This window comes from Phymastichus coffea, unplaced genomic scaffold (genome assembly GCF_024137745.1).
Source record: "Phymastichus coffea isolate CEN01 unplaced genomic scaffold, Cenicafe_Pcof_1.1 PCOF00070, whole genome shotgun sequence".
Classification (NCBI taxonomy): Eukaryota; Metazoa; Arthropoda; class Insecta; order Hymenoptera; family Eulophidae; genus Phymastichus; species Phymastichus coffea.
In genome coordinates, this window is record NW_026706881.1 from 875,565 (window position 1) to 898,159 (window position 22,595).

The following is a 22,595-nucleotide window of genomic DNA, read 5'->3' on the forward strand; positions in this document are numbered from 1 at the left end:
GATGTTTGCCTTGCGCGCGTCAAGAGCTGGCGATATTGATTGGCGCCCAAGGGACGATTCGGGCGGCGCTGGCGCGTGATTCGCATTCGATTTAAATCGAACGAGCCTTGCCTCGACGCCTGAATAAACATTGCGATGATGGAGCTACGCGCAGCTGAATAAAGCAGGCTAACTGTAGGCCGCCGATAATTAACATAACAATCGATCATTAGATGCAACTCAATCGGACATGCGAGCGGGAGTCTGACCAGCGTCGACTTCTTCCACTGGCGATATAAATAAGCACATACCTGCCGAGTAGCAAGTCGAGCGAAAAGCAGTGTCGAGCTATCGCTGGGATGATAAGCGTTAATTAGCGATAGGTGCGTACAAGGAAGCGTAGCGGTGGCCGTGTCAGCGGCCGGCGCATTGTCAATCAATAAACTCGGTTGTCACGGCGATCGCGGAGTAGAGGCGAGCGCTCGCGATGCGCGCCCGATGCGTATCGGTGCTCTCGCTGCCACCTACTTATCAGAGCGACTATACAGGCATGTTCGGGCTGCTCGTCATCTTCGGTAATACGATAGATCGGCGGGCGCCATGCACACGTATAACCGGCCGCGCCGGCCAGCATTAAGTGCCGAGCAGCCACAGCTCTCTCCGCGGATGACCGACGTGCGATCGATCGGATAACGGGCGCGATGTATAACAGTGTCTCTTCTCTCCTCCGCAAAGAGACGGGCAGAGCGCGAGCGAGCGAGCGGCTCCTTTGCATGCGGCCAGATGGAGATAGCGCATCACGACGCCGCGTCGTCGCTACCTTTGGCCCTTGCTTCTTTCTCTCTCTCTCTCTTCCTTCGGCGCCGCGCGCTCACGGGCCACAAGAGAACTGTACTCGTTGTAAAGCGGTACTCTGCGTTACTCGGTCGCTGCAATTTCGCCGTGCTGCTCTCTCTTCTCGTTGTTGTTCCCCTGCTCGGCGCTCGAGCTTATCGGACGCATACTTGCGGCTGCGTCGGCCAGATACCAGCTCGAGATGCAGCAGCCTATGCGTGCGCGTTCTTTATGACAGGATGCAAGTTTATCGCGCGTAGCTACCTTGCACAGCCGCACAGCCGATGGGCGGAACCAGCGCGCCGCGCAGATACCAAGTCGGGATAAGCCAAATGGGATTTACTCGAGAAAGAAAACACGGACTTTCGGCTGGCGGTAGACGAGCAAATAACGACGGAGAGGTCGCCGAGATGAAAGAGCGCGTCGGAAGGTGAGTTCGATCGTTCGGTGGGGCGAGAGAGCGGCGCCGCGATCAATTAAAAACGCCCATCGCGCACGCACGATATCTATTAATCTGCAGTGCGGCGTGGAGCCGAGCGCGGCCGAGTCGCGCGTCCCACGCGGAGGAGCCACCCAGGCTCGGCAGAATCCATCGATTACAGTGACACTCCTACAGCCGGCCGTTGGTCGGTCGAGCAGCGCGACTGTGTCTCTCGTTGTTCCTGTTGCTCTTGCCGAAGGGAGCCGAGCAAGGGCTGATCGCACGGGCGGTCCGATCACGCTTCTTCGATTCCCCTCATTGTATGTATAAGAGCCGCGCGAACGCTCGTTGAGCCGGCGGCCCGGCGCAACAAATTAACACAGTGCATCGGTATCCGACTGCCTCGGCTGTCGGGCCCGCTGGCCATTCTTCGTCGTCAGCCGGCTCTGCTCCCGGATCAGAGCGACGGAGAATGCAGCAACGGGCCTATCGTGTTCGCGGGGCATTAGTATTGCTAATCTAGTGGATTTTCGCAGCGACGATCGGGCCTGCCAGCACGAGCCGGTACTGCGCCTCTGCCCCCGCACGATCGACGAGCAGGAGAGGTCGAGCAGCAGGCCGATGATTTATGAGCCGGACGATCGCGGCTATCGCGAGCCGCATCTCCGAATCGCTCCCGTGGCGACGCCCGTGAAAAAAGCCTAGCCGTTCGCCGATCGAACGATCGAACGATCGAACGGCTGCACTCGTTTGCATCGCGAGCGCGATCGACCATTGCCAGTTGCTAATTGCTCGCTCGATGCTGTTTCGGCCGAGAGGAACGAGAGGAAGGCCGGCCGGTGTCGGTTATGCGCGCGAGTAGCAATTGTCGGTCGGCCGATTCGCGGAATGGCAGTGAAACGCTACGGAGAGCGCGAGCGCCAAAGAAACAGTTAATTGCAGGCTGGCAGGTAAGTAAGCCCGGAATAATTAGCAGATTCGAATTTTCGTAAAAAGAAGGTGGTGCCGGCGCTACAGCCGCAGCCTCGGAACGACGGAGAGCGCGTGCGGCAACGAACGGGACCCCTTCCTCCCATTAGAGCACATCGCCACAAAGAGCCAAAGATTACTTCTTAGATTTTCATAGTATGTATTTCCGGAAGAAAGCTTTTTCCCACTGGCGTACTGGTGCGCCGCGCGTGCGCTGGCCCGCGGTATGGCCGCGGTATAGCCGCGGGTATCGAGTGGAGCCGCGCGCCACATATAATAGCCGGCGTAATGCCCAAGTGCGAAACTGGCTTCCGCGCGCCCGCCACTGCGCCCGCCCTGCGCCCGCCCTGCGCCCGCCCTGCGCCCGCCGCTGCGCCCCCGGATGCGAGCGATTATTCGCGTTTTTCCGGCTGCCTCCTTTGTCTACTCATTCGCGGAATCATCACCTATGTGCCGGCGAACGCAGAAAGAGCAAGAGAGCCGTTACAATAGCCAGCGCGCCCGAGCTTCCTTGGCTGGGTTCTGGCGCACGCGCACTCGAGCCTCTCCACCCGCGTGTCATCGAGGCCCATTAAACTCGAGGCATCGAATGACCGGCCTGCGTATATTTCAATTACTCGACCAAGTGCGCCGCATGAATATGCATCGATTCATTTGCATCGACTGACTGGCAACTGGCACTCCGGCGCTGTGGCGCTGCGGACCGGCTATCGAGCGCCAATTAATGTTGCTCAACTGCCTCTCCGGGTTCGCAGATAAATTAGCAATAAAGCTCGACAATTGCAGTGCAGCAGCTTGCAAAAAGCCTGCAAGACGCCACAGCAGCAGCCAGCTGCCACCGTTCGTCGCTCGCCGCTCGTCGCTCGCCGCTCGCTCTAGTATCGTCAATTAGCAAGCTGCCGTATTTTCGTTGGCGCGCGAACGCAATCGTGGATCGTACGGGCCGCGGGCGTCGTAAAAATGAAGGAGAGAAAGCAATAAGAAGACAGAGGTGCGTTACGAAGAAGCAGCTTGGACGCGCATTAAGTAACGTTAGGCCGTCAGAGAGGAAGAAATGTGTGCCAGCGTAGCACGTAGCACATCTAATAATTCAGCGCCGAGTTAACAACAAACCTCTGGAGTTACCCGCTGCGCCAACTTGTCTTGCGAGAGCGAGAGCTGCATCAGGCAAATTAGTTGGCAAGAACGTCGATTGTTTTTATCGGATGGAAATTGGTGGCATTACGGCCAGTCGGAATGGGGCGAGCGAGGCGGCGAGCCAGAAAAAGACGAGGACCGATAGCGAGCGAGGAGCAAGAAATAGCTGGAATAAGTAGACGATGAATTTGAAGAAATAACAGCACAGAGCGGAGCAGAGCAGTCGGCGTTTATCTGCGCCAACGAATCGCGGACGCGGCCGATTGTTTCTGGCCTATCCGCAACAGGCATTTGTGTATGTATAAAGGGGAAGCTCAGAGAAGCGTGGGCAATCAAAGGAAAGGCATTAGCGCGCGGCGCGGAGAGAGAGAGAGCGAGCATCGAAAAAGGCCTGGGCCGGAGTAACGGCCGGCTTTTTGCATTTGTCGAGGCCGATAATGTCAGCCGAGCTGCGGCTAGGCGATATAAGAGGGCGCACTCCGCTCCGCGGCTAATCGCTCTTTTGCAGAAACGGCGCGCTGATGGTCGGATCGTTAAATGTAAAGGCGCGCGTCCCTCGGCGTATCGCGTGCTCGCCGGAGCCCCGGCCCCCAATGCGCGAGCGGCTGCCCGCTGCCGGATGGGCCCAGCACGAATATTGCATAATATCGAGCCGCCGCCGCCGCCGCCGCCGCCGCCAAGGAAGCTTCCACCTCGCCTCGGCGCAACTCGCGTGTATCTAATCATCGGACTGAGATGTTGCGCGCGTTGAAGGCGGCTTTCGCGAGGCGCGATCACGCCCACTCCAATGACTTGGATATTGTTAAATTGCATGCCGCACGCAATATCAGTTATTACTTGACGCGAGCGCGTGCATTATGTGCTACGCGTCTGCGTGCCTGCATAGCCCAGAGAGACAGCTGTGAGCTGCGTTCGTACAATTACCAACGAAAAATTGTTCAACACCGCGAGTAATCGGCGCCGATGCTTGTACACGCGCCTCTAACTGCGGATGCAGACGTTACAACGTGCTGCGCCACCGAGAAAAACCAAAAGGAATTAAGCATCGAATCGGCCGGTATTTCAATCGTCGACTCAACACCTTCGTCCCTCGCATCACGCTCGCGTCACGAGTGCCGGTGTGGACGCGCAAAAAGCATAAAAGTCCGCTTAGCGCATCCGATACGTCAACTGTCTCTGGCAGTCGGATCGTCCGGCGCGGAAAAAAAAAACGTGAAAACATCTGGTCGGGCGGACAGGTCGGTAAATTAATGTCGCTGCACGTCAATGGCATCGAGCAGCAGCGGCACGTACGAGTCTACTCGTAAACGGCACTCTTCGCTTGGCACGTCGAACCAATGCGGATAAACACTTTTACTCGTTGCTTTTCCCGGCGATGACGAGGCCGCATTTATTCTCGCTCTGGCCCAAGAAAACTGCCCGTCTGCCCTTGCCCTCGACACTCCAGCGCTGTTGGCTCGTAGTCGCAGGAGGGCTCTCGAACGAAGTCGATTCCCAGCAACAGCATCAGCAGCGGTATCGACGAGCGTCGGCACTTTGTCGCGTGCGGCCGTACAACGAGAGAAAGGCCGTGCACTGTGCAGAAGAGATGCGACAGCTCTAGCCGAGTCCGCGCGGCGGACAGTGGGCTTACGGCGAGGCGCCACACGACGGACCCGTTACTCATGAGTGTTGTCGCAGCTGCACTGCGAGATACACACGGCATTCTGTACGGCTACCGTCTCTCGCTCTTTCTCTCTCTTTGTATACGTGCTCGTGCTGCTGTATATAGCTGACGTCTTCACTCGCGCCTCTCGATTATTCGCACTCCTACGTACAAGCTGCACAGCCTCGTGTACGGCTACACGGCCTTGCAAGACAAATGTTTTTCCATTGTCTGCGCGTAGCACCTACGAGCCTATAGCCGCCGTCTCGGGCACTTTTCTCAAGGAAATGCCAGCCTCATGCAAATGCACCTCCCTTGTACACATTCAGCTCGCGCGTGGACTCAGTCCCTCTGTACGATCAATTATTCGCGGGCATTCATACATCCGTCATTATGTATCGGCACAAGCTTCTTTTGCCGCGATTCTTATCGGCAAACAATTAGAGGCTGATCAATCCAAGTAAAAACAGAGTCGGCTTAATTGGTCGACGCAACGTTCTCTCGTATCAAAAGATTGCAGCGTTCTTGATGTAGTCGCGTTATCCGGCAATCAGAGTAGAGCAGAGCAGAGAGCGAGCGCGCAAGAAGAAGGAGGTGGAGGAGCTGGAGCTGGAGGAGGAGGAGGAGGAGCAGTAGAAGCGGAAGAACCGGAGAAAGGAGAAGCGGCCGAGACACGCGAGTCTGGATCGAGTTTGCATATGATTTGTCGCCCGTGCGTATATGATTTCAAGCGCATGTCTCGTAATTATTCGGGCCCGTTAGCGTAGCGCCGACGAATCGGGCAGGTGCCAAGAGTGCCGCGGCTTGTCGCGCGTCGCATCCTGCTCTCCGCACGGCCGATTCGCGGGCTCGCTGCCCCCGGCTCGCACGCCTGGCGGATGAGATTGGCGCTACGCGAGCGAGCGGCCGTCCTTGCCAGCCGCCACGCGCGAATAAAGTGGCCGCTTCCTGCGCTCCGACTCTGTCGCGCGTCGTCCGGCACTCGCTCGAGCGGCGGGTGGCGCCAAGGCCACCGAAGCTCCGAGCAGCACTGTCGGAAACCGCATCGTTTGGCAGCGTGGCCTGCTCGACGCGCGTGTACATTAGGCTCGGTAGAGCGAGCGGGGCCAGCGAGGCATGGGAGCAGCGTGTGGTCAGTGGTGCGCGCGCGCAAAGCGAGAAAGTGAGCGGGCGCGGAGCAGCGGCGAGGAGGGACCTGCAGGCGAGAATCGGTGGCACTGTGTTACGCACGCGCGCGCGCAATCGAGCGATCGAGCGGGCCGCGTTGATGCGGAGGCAGGCGCACGCAACGCAAGGCGAGCCAGCCGCGGAGAGGTCCGAGTCCCCTCGTCGGGCGAGCTCCTTTATTAGAGCGCTCGCGCGCGCGCCACACGTAGCCGCGATTTCTTTATCGTCTATTTGCTCTTGATGCGCCCTCGTTATATACTCCGTCTCTATTGCTCGGGCGCGCGAGAGCCAGCGGATCGCATTGTTCTTTGTTCGAGGAGCGCGGCTAGAATGCAGCCGGCGCCGTCCCGCTTGGGCCCACCACAGCTCAACTCCGAGGCGCCGCAGATCGTGCGAGCCGCGAGCCTGATCCGCTCGGACAGAGCGCGAGCAAGGGCGCGGACAGGCCATTATGGAAAGCATCAGCTGTGAAATGCAATTCTCTCGGGAATGGCAGTGCTCGCACCTGGGCCCGAGCCTGCCCTCGCCGTTGCATCCAATGCGCCTCGGCTCTAGAAGCGTGGAAAGCGCGCGTCGATCGATGGCGTCGATACGTTCCGTGCGTTAGCGCTGGCACCCCTTTGGCAGTCCTCGCTCGCTCTCGTGGAAGAGCGCGAGTCCCGCGCGGGGATGCGCGCCAAAACGGACTCGATGCGCCTGCTATTCGAAAGAAGCCTCGCTAAAAATCCATTGGCAGCCGGGCCATTGTCCCGTCCGTCAGTCATAGCGCTGGCTCGCCCCGCTGATCGCCAGTCGCTGCAATCGGAATGCTCACCTAATTAGATCGGCTGCTCGCCTCCCTCCGTTTCGGGCCGCGTTCGCGCGGCAATCGCCTCGCAAAGGGGCCTTATCTGCGACGCTTATTGCATTCCCCGTCGCTGCGTTAATTAATTTAAGCGGACAAATCTCGGCGAGATAGAGCTGTCTCCGTTGTGCTCGCTGGCGCTGTACGTGCGTTCGTTAACGCATTAAGATTGCAACTCGGCGAGCAAATATTTTGATTGGCGCGCTCGATACGCCTGCGCTCGTGCACGTACTGCCGGTCCGCCGTCGCCGCGAGTATGCACCGGCGTCACGAGCGCGCCGCGGATCGTCAGCGAGCAGCCGAGTTCGGCCGGCCGGCCGGGCCGGGGCCGCGTTCCGGCTCGCGATGCCAATGCTGAAATCGGCGCTGCCGCAGGCACGCCACGGCTGCAGGCTGAAATTAGAGGATGCCTCGTTGGCTCGCACGACCGGGGCTTCGGGGGCGAACAATGCAGATTCCCAGCTGGCGCGCGGCAATCGGAATGCCGCGCGGCGAGTGCCGATGGCAGCGAAGCGTTATGCACGCGCGTTCTCATTCTCGCGCGAGCAGCGGCCGGTAATCGATCGGCGGCGGGCCAACAGCGACGAGGAGCGCAGGGCCGTGGTGCGCGCAGCCCGGCCGGGGCAGGGGACGGGAGACGAGGGCCCGCTCTCGGCTCTCGTGGCAGCTAATTGTTTGCGAGCGCGAGAGGCGCGAGAGGCGCGAGAGGCGCGAGAGGCGCGAGGCCCCGTTAGGACGACTGACACGCCGCGCGTGCGCCGCTCCGGCGCTGCGCGCCTTATTGGCCCGTAAAACTCGACCTAATGAATGCATCGCCCGCGGCCCCTCGGCAGCTCTTCCGAACAATTTCAGGATGCAGCGCCACGAGGCGAGTAGGTCGCCGCCGCGGAGCCCGCGCCTATTATAAGCCGCTCGCATATACTGTTAGCCGCGCTGCTCTCCGGGCACCTTGCGCCTTCCTCTTTCTCATTGTTACGCGCGCGCGCTCGCATCGTCCGCGGATGAGCCCGCAATAAATGCCGCGCCGCGCCTCCTCCGCCCGGCTCTGTTTGTTCGCGAGGGCCCGGCACTTCGCCGCGAAAGCGATTGGCCGTCGAGCGAGGCCAACTCTCGTTTCTCGCGCGAGATCGAGCTGCGCCTATTACCGGCGAACAATGTTATCGCGTCACTATCCCTTTCGGATGGAATCGCCAGCGAGAGCGAGCGCTGCCGAGCGGCCGATCGATAGAGCTATGGGCCCGCGCGCCCAGGGCAGCGCTATGACGCACGGATTCCTGCGCCGACGCACTCGGTAATCGCCGAATAATTAATAATTGCCAGCGGAGCGCAAGGGGCCCTTTCGGACGATCATCCATCGGCAATAAAGCGGTCAGCCGCCTGCTCCTCGCGGCTCCACTCGCGCTCGTCGAGGCGTCCTTGCCGACGACTGCAGCGCGAGCGGCTCGTCGTTAACGCGCCGATGGCCGCGGCCAGATAAGCGACGACCGCCTCCCAAATGTGCGCGTCCGATCAATGCTGCATTGTCCGCGAGGATGAGACTGCGATTGGTCTTGTCTGCCGCTCCTGGCCGTCTTCCGCGAGCGGACGCGCCGTTCGATACTCGCGCTTCGATCACCGACTATTGGCATAGGCACTGTTTGTCCTGCGCGCGCGCGCGCTAATCCGCCGTGTTAACAGTTATTAAATAATTGCCGACCGCTGTCTTATTGAATCACGGCAGCGAGATTTCAATTTGAGCGAGCGCTGCGGCCGGCAAGCGTGCTCCACACGCGCGCACACACAGCTCGGAAAGCGCACCGCAAAAGAGAGGCAATTTGCGGTCTGCAGGGCCGCTAGGCACACGCGCGCGCGCGCGCGCATATCCACAATGCAAGAGAAGGCTGTCCCCGAGCTCGAGAGGACCTCGTTTAATAAGGTCGCCGCAAGAGCGTCAACCTCGGCGCGCGCTAATCTGATTCGCGGGCTAGGAATTCTCAAAAGAGTAAATAAAAAGGCCAGCGCCGCGGGCCGAGGACGGAACGTGACGTAGAAACGGTAGCCAGGCAGCTCGTCCGATCGAGGCACGCGTGTACGACTGGAGTCGCCGTGCAGTTAGCATATCCGCGCGCGCGCGCGTGCCTCGAATGAGTACGGCGACTCGCTGAAAAATCGCGTCTTGCTGTGTGCACTCGCGCGCGCGTGTGTGTGTGCGGGACGGACGGAGAAATGACAGGGAGTAATGCTTGCGCTGCCGACTATTGATGACGCTTAATTGTATGGGAATAGCACACGGCCGCGCGAGAGAGACAGACTCTCCTTTACTTGGCCGCGAATTAGGGGTTCTTTATGCCGCACACGAGTCTAATGCGAAGGACGTGATGGAATTGAATACTGCGCGTATTTTCCGGCTAATGATACACGCGCTGAAAGCCCCCTGCTATTCAATAACACTCGCTTCTTCCCTCGACTCAGCTTGTACCGTCCGAGCTCGCGGACCGCTGACAAATTAAATGCTCGGGCGTGCGCGCGTGTATTCGATGCGCGCAGACTCTCGCTCGTTCGATCTTTTTGCCCGCGCACATTGTTGCGTAACAAGCCAACAAAAGCAGCAGCAGCGGCAGCAGCAGCAGCAGCAGCAGCAGCAGCAGCGAATTGCGCTTGCTTTTTTTATTTCTCTTTTTTTCTCGGCGATGCGGTTTCGTGCGTAAAGTCGGCAAATTGTTGAACATGCGCTCGCTGGCTCGTTGACTTGGCAAAAAAGGTGGCGATGTATCCCAAGGCAAATACTTGCCGGCTACAGTGTAGCTGCAGCAGCGCGCACAGGCGCACGCGATAAAATTAGATTAGAAGCCGAAGAATGCGATATTCCATTTTCCATCGGCAGCTGCTCGGAGGCAGGGAGTGAGAGAGAGAGAGAGAGAGAGAGAGAGAGAGAGAGAGAGAGCGAATGAGGGGCAGAGAAGGAGCAGAGAAGCTAGCTGACAAAAAATGTCGAGCTCGCGGCAAATCGCGTCCGCAATTTATTCGGGCAGTAAGTTGATTGCGCGGCAGAAAAAGGAAATGGAGGAGGAGGAAGAAGCAGCGCCGGCGAGGAGAGCGACTACAAGTAGAAGGTGGATAAGGAAGAGGAGCCGAGATCTCGGTGTGCCGTGCGCGCACTGAACATGCACGAAAGTGAGAGGGCCGTTAGCACGTACGCGCTCTCGCCGGAGAAAGAGAGAGTGCTCAGCCGAGCGATCGCGCGGCGGCGCGGCGACGCGGGCAGGCCGAGGCCCGCGAGGCTAAGGTCAACGCACGTCGCCCACGCTCGCGCGAGCGACGCACGAGTATTATTGGGCCGCTCGGCCCGTACCGGGGGCCTGCCGATGAGTAATCGTCGCCGCGATAAGCCCGGCGCAGCTCGTGATTTACCGGACGAAAATGTTCGCGGCCCAAGACGCGGCTCGGGCCATCCATCAGCGGCCCCGATAAGTTAATGAGCACGTATAAATCGAGGTATAAATCGACGAGGGCCCGCGCGCGCAGAACTATCGGAGGAAGCGCGCTAGTCGAAAAATAGATAAAGGCAGCAGCCCCAGAGGAAATCAGATAGCCGGCAGAGGAGCGGCGAGCGCTCGCCACCCTCGATGAGCATTGCCGACTGCTTATCTGCGCGCGCTCGGCCGCTCCTCCTTCCTCCCGCCTGCCTTGCTCCGCTCGTAAATAATCCGCGCTCGATTACTCGCCAGTTAAATAAACATTAACAGCCTCGCCTCTCGTCTTGCTCGGCCGTATACGTTGCACGTACGCGCCGCGCCAGATTGATGGCGTGCCCCTTTGCTCCCCGTCACGCTCGCTTTTCTACGTGCTCGCAGGCCTCGGCCAATTAATGAAAATTAAGTAATCAGCGTCGCCTTTTCAGCCGGTCTTATTGGCGCGGCCGATTCCGGCGCGGTTCCGCGCGGCGCGGCTCGGCGCGGCGCGCGAGCTCCCTGAATAATGAGCTGCTTTTCAGAATGCCGTTTATCTTGGCTCCGCGATCGCGCTTCTTGCCTTCCAAACGAATTTACGGCTCTCAGAAGTCTTAATGCTGCGCCACGGCTATCGGCCAACGCTTCTCTCTCCCTTCGACCGATCGGGACGAGGGCTTGCGTGCTTCAGATCAGTGGCCGATTTGGAGTTGGCGAAGCGGGGAACTCGCGGCAAGGACGGCCGGCTGCGCCCGTCGACGAGTCGCCGTCGCGAAACGCAACGAGCCCGGACTTACTCTCGCTGGCGCTGGCGCGGCTAAACGCGTGCGCCGCGGCCACTCTTTTGCGGTACTTTTATTTCGCCGAGCTGGCCTGTCGTCGTACAGCGCGCGCAGCGTAACGAGCGAAACTGGTCGCCACGCGATGCGAATGTGCCGGAGCTGCTGGCGCTGTCGTTAAGCGAGCGCAAAACGCAGAGAAAACATCATCGTTGCCGTTGACTTTTATACTCGCGAGCGTTCGGCTGGCCCAGTAAAAGCTAGCAGTAAACGCGATAATACCTTACGATTGGCTAACGATGAGCGAGGCCCATCGCTGTGCAGCTGGAAGAGCCGCTCCGAGCCGCCAAATTGCGCGAGCAGCCTCGCGCGGCCAGGGCCAGGGGCGAGGTAAACAGACTCGCTCTCTCTCTCTCTCTCGCGCGCGCGCGCGCGCAGGACGATTAGAACGGCGAGGAAGGCTTTGGGCTGTTGACCGAGAACGAGAAAGAGAACGAACGCTGACAAGGCGATCGTGTAGGCCGGTTTACGAGCGACGATCCAGCTGGAATCATGCTGTTCTCTATCGCGAACTGCTGCGCCGATTGAGTGGGCAGCCGGAGCAATTTGAAACGGTAGCGGACTCGCGTGGAGACTGGGGGACCAAGCCGCGCGGCATTCTTTACGACGGGTCCTTTAACGAGGCCCCGTTTGCGCGCGCGCAATCGTTTATCTCGCAGTTTATTGTGCTTTGCAATCATGCTTGACAATTTGTCCCCGGCGTAACGATCGAGCAGCGAGCGCTCTCGAGCCGGTGACACACGAGTGCGTCCGCAGGTGCGTTCGCGGAACAAAGCCTCGCGACTGGAGAGTCCGAGCGTCCCGCTCGATTCCGCGATCGGCCGTTTACGGGTGGCATTATCGCGATCGGGGGTATCAAGCGAGACGATGCGCAGGCATGCAAAATGAAGTTGTGACGCAGCGGGCAGGCCAACGAGCGGGAGAGGAGGCTGGCTGCGGCGAGCGGCGAGCGGCGAGCGGCGCGCGGCAGAAGGAAAGAAGAAGGAAGCCGAGAGCGAGGAAATAGGCAAGAAATACATTTAGCTATGGGCAATAATAAAGCTGGAATCTGCAGATGCTACGAGGAAGCGGCGCTTCCGCGGGGGAAGGGGGTTTCTGGAAAATTTGTGGGCATCGGCATTAGCCGCAGCAGATAGGAGGCAGCAGGAGACAAAGAGCTCGCTCAGCAGATCAGAATAGAGAGAGCGTTTTACAGTCCAATTATGAGGCGTTCGCGTCCACCCGCGAGATGAAAAATAAAGAAAGGTGTGTAGATGCGCTAGCCGAGCCGAGCTAGAGGGAGCCGCGCGAGCAAGCGGACAAGAAAAGAAGAAAAGAGAGGCTCAGTCGTAAAAGTAATCATAGCCTGGGAAAGCCAGCCGGTAGCGCTCTGGCAGTGCGCGCTCACAGCTCGCGCCACAGGTAGCCGCGATGCAGCGCCAATGGTGTCAGTCTCCTCTCGCCATTAGAGATGTGCCGCCACGCCGGCTTCTTATTCAATTTTGCGCAGGCCGATTTTCGACAAGAAGCGCGAACACGCCAGTCATACTCGCTCTACGTGCAATGCTCACTCGTTTGCTCGCGTTTTCCTTTTCAAGCTCTTTCCCATTGGCAGCTGGCGCGCGAGCGAGCCGACCTGTGGGAGAATGACGATGGATTAATCTAGGCAATATCGATCGGAGCTGCCGCCGCCGCCGCCGCCGCCGCCGCCGCCACCGCCGCCGCCACCGCTGCAAATACACTACGGCAACGACGGTACAGTTAGTTCGTTTATTGTTTTTCCAGCGAATTCATTGCAGAGCCGGCGCTCGCTCGCTTAGGCAATTCAGCTGCAAAAGCGCGTCGTAAAAATAGCATCTCGCTGTCGCGAAAGAAACGCGCGAGAGGCTATGTAGCCCGGCGTTCTGCTGGACGACGCGCCTCGAATAGCCGCTGATGCGTGATTTATCGCACCGCCGGGAATTTCGCAGCGGCGCGGTGATTTGGCGCGTACGGGCGCGTACGAGCGCGCACGGGCGCAACCGCGTCGCTGTCGGCTGGCTGCTGCGAGCAATGAGATCGGCAGAAACGCCCGCGCCTCGGCTCTCTCTCTCTCTCTCTCTCTCTAGTCGTAATTTAGCCTGTCCTCTGTACTTAGTCGGCCGGATGGCGTGTGAGACCGTTGCCGGTGTCAAGGGGAACGGCCCCGATTTACGGCCCACTGTTACTTGCCGATCAAGTGGCTGATCGAGTGTCCCGGCCGTTGCAGCGCTGCGACGCCGCGCGCTGCCAGCTGACAGCCGATCGTCCGCCAGTCTCCCGGCTAATTAGCCCCATCAGCTACCTGCCCGCAGTATATCCACACGAGGAAGCGCATCTGGCGACGTGTATTATCGAGCTCGCGCAATCTCGGCCGCTGCAGCGACGAGCGACGAGCGACGAGCGACAAGCTCTCGCATTATTGCAGCCCACAATTCTTCTTCTACGAGTCAGCTGTTAATCATAATGCCTATCGCGCAGCTTCTCCCCGAGCGAACGTTTTACAAAGCGCGCGCGCGCGCGCGCGCTGCGCTCCTCGCTCGCCGCAACAATATCGGGATTATTGTCATTATCCGCCGCTCCGCGCAGGAATGCGTGCGAAGCCTCCGCCTGTATTGCTGCTCATTTGGCGCTTCGCAGCCCGAGCGACACTCGACGGACGCGGCGACAGAGCGCGCTCGCAAGCTTCATTGCCAACTGGTGCGTTTGATTGGACTCCAACTGTAACTGGCTGTCCGCGGGCGAGCCCGCGGCCTCGTTAAGGCTCGCCTCGCGGACGAACAATTTAAGGCGCTTGTAATGCCAGCTAATGGCGGATTGGGCAGGACGAGCGCCGCGCTCGCGGGCAGCTTACACGAGCGCGCGCCGCTAACGACCGGCGGATTCGCGTTGGCGAGCTCGGCGGGCCGAGGGGGCCGCGGCCGGAAGATCCGGCCCCGACAAGAGCGCGCGAGGCTAATTTGCGCGTTAAAGAACGTATGCTAATCAAACACTTTTTTTAGAACGGCCGAGCCGAGCCGCATAAACATTCAAATTGCGCCGTAAACGTCAGCGGGACCGAGCGCGGCGCGCGCTAGAAGCGGCTGCGAAGCGCTCGAGCGCTCGGCCGCGGCCGGCCAGCGCTGCACTTTCATCTCGGGCTTGGGCGAAAGCAGTCGCGCTGGAAAAAAGGGAAAATGGCGCTGAATATATATCACGCGCCGGCTCCAGCTCTCGCTCTCGCCTAAGAGGAAAATGGGCAAAGCGAGAAAGTGAAGGAATGCGCGAGGCAGCGCGCTACGGCGAAAGAGAAAGGGCTGGGCCGCGGCGTACAGCGTTTGCGGCTGGAATGCAAAAGAACGAGAGGCGCGCGCTGTCTAAGGGCGGCACGTCGTTAAAAGCCGCCTCGAGCCGCCTCGAGCCGCCTCGAGCTGCTTCGGGCCAGGCCGGAAACGGAAGCGAGCGCCCGCCCCATCAGGCGTCCCACTGCACTCGCGCGCGCGCGCGCGCGCGTGCACTTTGCTCGGATTTTAGCCGCGCCTCTTGCGTAATAGCGCCACTTTCAGCCGCAAACGCTCGTCTGGCCTAGCTGCTCTTTCATTTTTGCCCCTGGCCCGAGCTGCTCCGCCTCGCGGCCCCTCGAAATATGCACATTTTTAGCGTGCGCCGAGCGAGCGCTTTGCGAGCGCTTTGCGAGCGCTTTGCGAGCGCTTAGCGAGCGCTTTGCCAGCGCTTAGCGAGCGCTTTGCCAGCGCTCGGCCAACCTCGGCGCCGATCGCTTCTTGCCAGCTCGCACGCGTGCGCGCGCTGGTTCAAGGGGCTGCGGCCGAGCGCGCTTGCGCTTTATGCGTTGCGTTTTACGCTCTCGATTGCTCTTTGGTCGCGCAACGAGCGCATTTAGTCCATTACGAGGCAGCGGCCGCGGCAGCGAGCGCGTCGTTGTAACCTCCTCTTTCTCGGAGTCGATGGACCGAGGGATAGAGCCGCATGAGAGAAAAGCTGAGCGGCGGCGGCGGCGGCGGCGGCGGCGGCGGCGGCGGCCGAGGCAATTTCCAAGCCTCGCAGCTCGCCCCCCATCTCTCTCTCCCTCTCTGTCTGTTGATGTACTCGCCGCCGCGCATATAAACCGAGTCTTCCGGTTAAAGGGCCGAGAGAGCCAGCGAGCCCGAGCCAACTATGCAGGAAGAAAGTAAGTCCGCACCGAGAGTGAACGTCCTTATAAACACGAGCGCAAGGGAAACGCAGTCTGCTGCTGCTGCCGCTGCTGCTAGCAGCTGAATTGCCAGGAATTTCTTTATTAAAACAAGAGCGCGCAGCTTTTCATCTTTCTGCCTTGGCACTCGCGCACACCCCCCATCAAATTCAATTTCAAGCTACTTCGAGGCGAAAGCGACAGCTCCTCGTGAGCGCAAGTCGAAGGCCCGTTGCGCGGACCGAAATCGCAAGGGCAATGCAGCTCGAGAGGACGATCCCGAGTGTAAGCACGCGTCGCCGAGGGGAAAGGAAAAGCAAGGGGCAAAAAGAGCGGAGTAGCCCGGAGGACGATCCCGCAGCATCGTCGCTCGCGGCGCGTCCGGCTAATGTACGCGCGCGAACGCGAATCGCGCGAGCGAGGACAATGCTCGTAAGAAAGCGCCGCGCCGCCGGTTCGTTACACCCCAACGAAGCATCGACGTCGAGGCGCGTCGGCGACGGCGTCGGCTAGGGCGTCGACGATCGATTGCCGGGCGCTGCAGCGATCAGCACCGGGATAAAGGCAACTACGAGGAATGCGAAAGTGAGCGTTTCATCGGAGCGAGCCGGCGAGTGGCAGATCATCTTTCCGCGATACACGAGGAAGAGAATATGCGGCGAGGGAGAGCGAGAAGTGAGGAGGAAAGCGAGAAGCAAGTGGTGGCGAAAACGGAACGATTAAAGTGCTATCTACACCCCGCGAGCGCGCCGAGGCACGCGCTGCAAATTGCGCGAGATTGGTGTTCCGCTGCTCCCTCGGACGCGGATCCCAGCTACGCGATCTCTCCGCTGAAACAAAATATCGACCGGTGAAAAAATCTTTATTTTATCGCGCCTGTAATAAGTAGCCTTTGCCCCCTCCTCGGCCTCGCGAACTCGCCGCACACTGCTACCTGGCAGAGCCGAGCTTCCGCTCGCTCCTCCATGTCGGCATTGAATTTTTAGCAGCGCGCTAATGAAGCGGCCGGCAGCGGCCGAGCATTGTCTTAATGAATAAATGCAGGCACAACGACTGGCGACTTGCCATCAATTCCCTATCAGTGGGAGAGCGCTCTCGCCATTTTTCGTCCCCGACTCGCTAACGAAAGTCACGATCTCACCTCGTGACCTCACAACGAGATATCGCTCCCTCTCTCTCTCTCTCTCTCTCTCTCTCGCAGCCACCGCGCGCCCATCTTTTCGCATCTCATTCTCGCCACGTGCGGCATTGATGACCCATCGGATTCTGCTCCGCTCGGCGAATCACGCGCAACAATCAATTATTGCCTCTGATGTCTTAAGCCTTTACCTTTGACTTATTGACCGCGGCTCGTTCGCTTTATGATTCATCCGGGCGATCGCGGGCAGCGAGCGCGGCTGGCGACTCGCAGATCTTCGCCGTGCAATTGTCGAACGCGACGAGGGCCGCTATTCAGGCCCTTACAATTCAGTGAAGTACGCGCGTCGTAAAACTAGACTACAGCTCGCTCGCTTCGTTTCGCTAACGTTCCCAAGACGAATCGCAATTACTGCTGCTGCTGTTGCTGCTGCTGCTGCTGCTGCTGCGGCAAGCTCTATGAATGTACAATGGACTCGAGCGGCAGTCGGCGTAAAAAGTACGCGAAAGGAAAAAACGGTCGCGAGATAACCACTTGGCGCCCGATGGCTCGACGCGCTCGCGACATTATACTCGCGGCATTAACGTTCTTCAGGTTTCAGCTGCCCTTGCTTCCAACGTCGATCGGTAAAAAAGCATTCGCGGAAAGATTTAACCTATTAAATCAGCAGGCTCTGCCTTGCTTCTTCATCGCCGATTGTCTTAGCTTTGATGCTCGGATTTCACGCTTTTTTCCCGCTTACGCGCGACCGCCGCAGTCTCTGGCGGAGCTCGCAATCGGCAGCGCGAGAAAGCTTCAATTAGAATGCGATGAATCACTGAAATCCGTATTATTCGATCATTCTCATCGGCTCGACCAAATCGATTTACCACTCTGGTCTGAATTAAAGCCTCCGATGAAAATTCTATATAGGCCGAGCAGTCGATGACGGAGTACGTGGCGCCATCAATCTCGGTAGCAGGCCAACTTCTAATTTCTTATTTCTCGGGCTTGGCAATATATTAGTCATGAACATATGAAATGTTCGCTGGGAAAATAAGCGCTCACCGACGAGAGCAGGCGGCGGCGAAGCTCGTTAGCATTTAAAACGAAAATCGAGCGCGTCGCGAGCTGGTAAAACGCATATCGCATTGGAGGGAAAAAGGACGAGCGAGCGAGCGAGCCAGTGGCACGCGCCTATCCGAGATTCTTCGGAGGCATAAAAACTGAAAGTTAGTGGCCGCGCGGAGCCGGGCTTGCGAGCAACTGGAAGCTTGGCGCTGCCGAGGGCGGAATTTGGTCAGAGAGGCGTACGTACGTACGTAGAGCGGCCGGCGACAGGGACGCTGGCGCGTGCACGGAGGACAGTGCTAACGGGACCCGCCGAGCGGCCGCCTCTCGACGGCTAGTTGAGCGCTTTAATCGCGGGCTCCGACGGCGACTTCTCCTCCTTCGCCGGACGCGTCCAAGGCCGCGCGGATTTGGATTCTCTAACGAGGCGCTTCCAGCGGAGCCGGCGTCAACGCAGCGCGAGGAGCGCCGGGCGACGAGAGCACTGGCGCGCGATAAATTAATAGCCGGGCGGCAGGGCCGTGCCAAGCTCGCGCGAGCAAAGTTTGCCGGGCGGCCACTCCGCTAACGGCAGCAGAGCCCAGTTTCGCGGTCGAGTGCCAATGGATATTGCGGCATTCATCGGCCTCGCTGGATGGAAAAGCAGAGCGCGAGCGGCGCCGAGGACCAAACTTGACACCGTTCCCGTTTATCGAGGTTTATCGAGGCCCCGGGGCAGCCGCTTAATCCGCGGCTGACGATCTCGCCCCGGCGCTGGCGCGCTCCCATTATCGGGCGTGCGATCACGCTTCGTAATCAATCCGCCGCGCACATGACCCTTGGCAGCCCTATTAATTAACGCGAGGCACTGCTCCATTCCTCGAAGCATTTGTAGGCAATTTTAGGGCTTTATTAGGCGGACAAGGGACCACCTCCCCTTCGAATTATCCGATGGATTATTCGTTCGCGGCTGCCTTCGCTTAGCGCTTAACCAAATCGATCTTTTACGCAAATACAAACGACTTCTCGATAAGTTGGCATCGCCGCGGACTTAATGATTTTCCGCGAAAGCCGGCTCGGCTTGTACGGGCTCGGCGCTACTGCCAGCTGGAATTGAAAATTTGAAAACGGGGCCCCACCGAGGGAGACGGATCGAGAGCGAATAAGTTAAACTGACACAGTTATCAGATTTTTTGCCGGCCGCTCACGGTCATGCTCCAACGAGTCTGGCTTCCAAATGAAGCCTCGACGTGTACGTGGAAGCTGGCGAACGGGCTTTCGGTATATCGCGAGCGGATAGATTGATGCTTCCGTCGTGCACAAATAGAAGGATTGGAGTGGCTCTGGAGTTCGATGCACGGGCAGCCATTGAAAGAAGAAAAAAAAGGCGATCGCTGGAAAAATCCAGGTATTAGAATGTCTCGAAGGGATAAGCCGGCGTCGTCGCTCGCGCAGAGCCTCGCCGGAAGAGAAGTAAAGGACGAGAGAAAGAGAGAGAGAGAGAGAGAGAGAGAGAGAGAGAGGCAAGTCAGCGATCCGAGTCTTTACGTCCCTTCCCGGAGCAGCCGCGAGCTGGCTCAATCGCATAATGCCGAGCGACTATGCACTAATTTGACGCGAACAGCCTGTCCGAGAGAAGAGAGCAGCGCGGAGTCGAGGGTACGCTTGAAATATCGGCGCTTAATCGGCACTCTCTCGCGAGCCCAGCGCAATAACAAATGAAATCTGCAAGGAGGCCGGGGTCATCGATCGGCATTCGCGGGCATTCGGAATGTATCCGCCGCGCGCATAAGCGTACGGCTCGTATGCGATGCTAAGCTCTCACGACTGCTCGTAAGTTTTTTGGTGGCGCACGAGCGGCCTTTTTGTCGATCGTCATTTGCCGCCGAGCGTGTCCACACGCTAGCGCAGCCACTGCCAGAGAAGAGGCTTGGGTGTCCCTGGCCATACGGTACTCGAGGCTCCAATGGGCCGCCACTGGTTCTCGGCTGGCGCTCTCTCTCTCTCTCTCTCTCTCTCTATCACGAGCTTGCCACTTTTCGCGCAGAGAAGGAACAACGGTCGCGGCCACTGGCAGCGATGAAAAAACCGGCAGTTTAGCCGAGTTTACCGGTTTTAACGAGCGCAGCCACTGCAGCGCTACGTCACTCGCCTAAAAATGAACGATCGTTGGGGCGCCCTCGGTCGCTCGCGATTAATCAACGCGTGCGCAATTAGAGCTCGCGCTGCCGGCAGGCGGATCGGATGTGACGCTCGTCACGGGGGAGCAGCGAGGGGCCCTCGCCGGCCGAATGCCCCCCAACGTCGCAGAAAAGTCAATTTGTCGGCTGAAATGAGCATCCGCGGTGACTGATCTGCGCTACGCGAGCCACTTATTAGTGGCAGCGCGTGCAGTACATGCACTTGACTTCCGTATAAGTCCATAAAGCCTAGCTGGCTGCCAGTCGGAGCAGAGTAGTCCTCGCTGCTCGGCTCTCGGAAGGGGAAAGAGAGCGATCAAAGGAAATTGCGAGTGAGCCAGCGAGAGTGCAGAAATAAGAAACGAGAGCCGCGGAGAGCGCGCGCGCGAGTAGCGAGGAGTAGCGAGGAGTAGCGAGGAGTAGCGAGGAGTAGCGAGGGCCGAGTCTTGCGCAAGAGGGAGAGAGAGAGAGAGAGAGAGAGAGAGAGAGAGAGAGTGCGCGCGACCTTGACCGTGCAGCCCGAGAGCAGCAGCGCCAACAATCGCTTCCTCGGCGCTTGCTCCCGGCCACTTTTACTTTGCTCGGCGATCGTTGGCGCGGCAGAGGCCGGTCGCCGCCCAATTCCTCTCCGCGGGCCCGCCGCCTCCTCGCCCAGCGCGTGTCTTCATCCCCGCTTCGGGCCCGAAGCTGCCCCCTCGTCGTCCGCCGGACGCCCGGCAGAGCCGACTCTTTGCCCCGCGTTCGGTGGACAGGCCGCGCTGTCGACCGCAGGCCTTTAGCTGTAAATTGACCGCAGCGCTGGCCAGGCCGCCTCGCTCGCTCGCCTCTATATTACATGATATGTAGGCGAAGTTTGATTCGCCTGCGCGAGTGCGCCGCGGCCGGTGCATTCGCCTCGCACGCATGCGCGCGGAGGAATCGCGACTTTTTCGGCATTACTCGGGCTACAAGTCGCGAGCACTCAGCCGTGTGGTTAATGTCCCGTTTGATTGGTCGCAATGTTGTTTGCCGCGCGAGCCGCGTCGTGCGAGCGCGCCAAGCCAGAGTTACCGCCGCCGTAGCTGCACGTGATCGCGACAAAAGGACAATACAGCCCCGATGACAATGTCGAGAACGGAGCTCAGCCTCTTCCCGCGCGCCACTCGCAGAGAGAGAAAGAGAGAGAGAGAGAGGCTGTACTCGGCCGAGCGTATAATGCTTGTACGTGACTCGCTCTCTGCCCTTTAAATCGACGCGACTCTCCCGTACGTATATATGCAATGTGCATGCGCATGCATACATCGCCAGACATTACCCCTCATGCACGTTCCGTTGTACGGATTAGTTTTACCTAATCACTCCATCTCGTCCGTCCCTTTTTCCTCCACTCGACGTTTGCTCTCCATTCCTTCTTCCGTCCCCTCCTCCTTCTCCTTCGTTCTTTCTCTGCCTGCAATCTCGCCTTCTTCACATTTGTCCCTTGTATGTTAATGCTCGGCTGACTGTAACTGCAATTAAGCTATCCTTCACCTCGCGCGGGCCATTTTTTTATCTGCTCAGTATTTACCTTTCCTCCAATCCACGCTTTACCCATTCATCCTCATGTTTTTCCGCAATTCATTCGTCTCGGTTGTTGGCGAACGATTTATAACGCAACAACAACGACTTGTTTTACAATCTCAATCAATTACTTGCAAGATGGTAAGCGAATGAAATGTCGACGATTCCAATACTTTTTCAGAAAGATGGAATTGTGCTTTTTATACAGTATACATCGAATCAAAATATGAAAAATTCATCTATACGATCGCACGAATATCGAAGCGATTCAGAACATTGTTTTCTTTAAACATTTCTTCGGCTTTCGTGTGATTGGCATGTTTTTTTTGATAAAATAGATTTACAAGTAGTTCTTAAACGTCTGTCCGTATGAAACTTATCTAAAGGATATCATTTGTAGAAACGGTCAAGTATTTTTAAAGAAAAAAAATTTGACTATAGAAATTATACAAGACGCGTAGGTAGAAAGAAGGGTTTAACATGACAACTATACAAGAGTAAATACAAGTGGCTGAATTAGAATAAAGTGATTGTCATTAACTAATAACGTTGCGAATAGCCAAAACGCAATGAGGATAGCGCCATTGTTGTTCTTTTATATTTTTTTCAGAACAGCTCGATGAACGACAATGCTTTAAAAAGGAAAACGTCTACTGAGACAATTGTGTTGTTTGTAACAAAAAGGGATTCATTCAATCTCATTCAATTTCGTAAGCAAAAGTACTTGATTAACACGGTATGGATGTTGAATTAACATTCCTGCACGATTTGCAAGCACGTATGAAATTATGATTTTAAATTCCTTTCTTGAATTTTCTTTTTTCGAAACGTAAAACTCGAATAGACCTGCTTATTAATTAGCTCGTAATGTAACCGATCGACTTTTAAAAACAGAAGACACAAAATAATAAGGTATAAATCATTTTTATGATGGTTCATAGTGTCCGAACATGAAAATATACGAGCAGTCATTTAATTTGGCTATAAAAGGCAGGCAGGTTTGTAAAGGTGCGTGATAATCAGCAATGTTATTTCTTAAAATTTTTAATTGAAATTGATAAAGCATCAGGAGCGAGCCGATATAATCGAGTTTCCTTCCACAAATAAGTCCACGCTGGATGTTTGGTAATTGAGCTTGTTGCGCGAAATAATGAAAGAACGGTTGCATTCGCAGAGATGGTTAAAAAGGAAATCATTATTTCTTTCACGAGTAACACGCGGCGCTTTTCAAGGCGCACCGCGCATCGGGCAACCACCAGTACGAAGGTGTTGCAAGTC

General features: G+C 57.7%; 1 protein-coding gene across 2 annotated transcripts in view; it reads right to left on the minus strand.

The window, feature by feature from the left end:
* The window catches only part of LOC131667745 (uncharacterized), a 58,153-nt gene that overhangs the window by 35,157 nt on the left and 401 nt on the right, over positions 1-22,595 (minus strand). The window contains exon 1 of one of the 2 annotated variants that reach the window (XM_058941401.1): positions 21,109-21,160. The exons of the other annotated variant lie outside the window; for it this stretch is intronic. The gene's annotated coding sequence lies outside the window, so the exon portion shown is untranslated. Of the gene's footprint in view, positions 1-21,108; positions 21,161-22,595 lie in introns of those variants that run through there. 2 annotated transcript variants of the gene reach the window in all.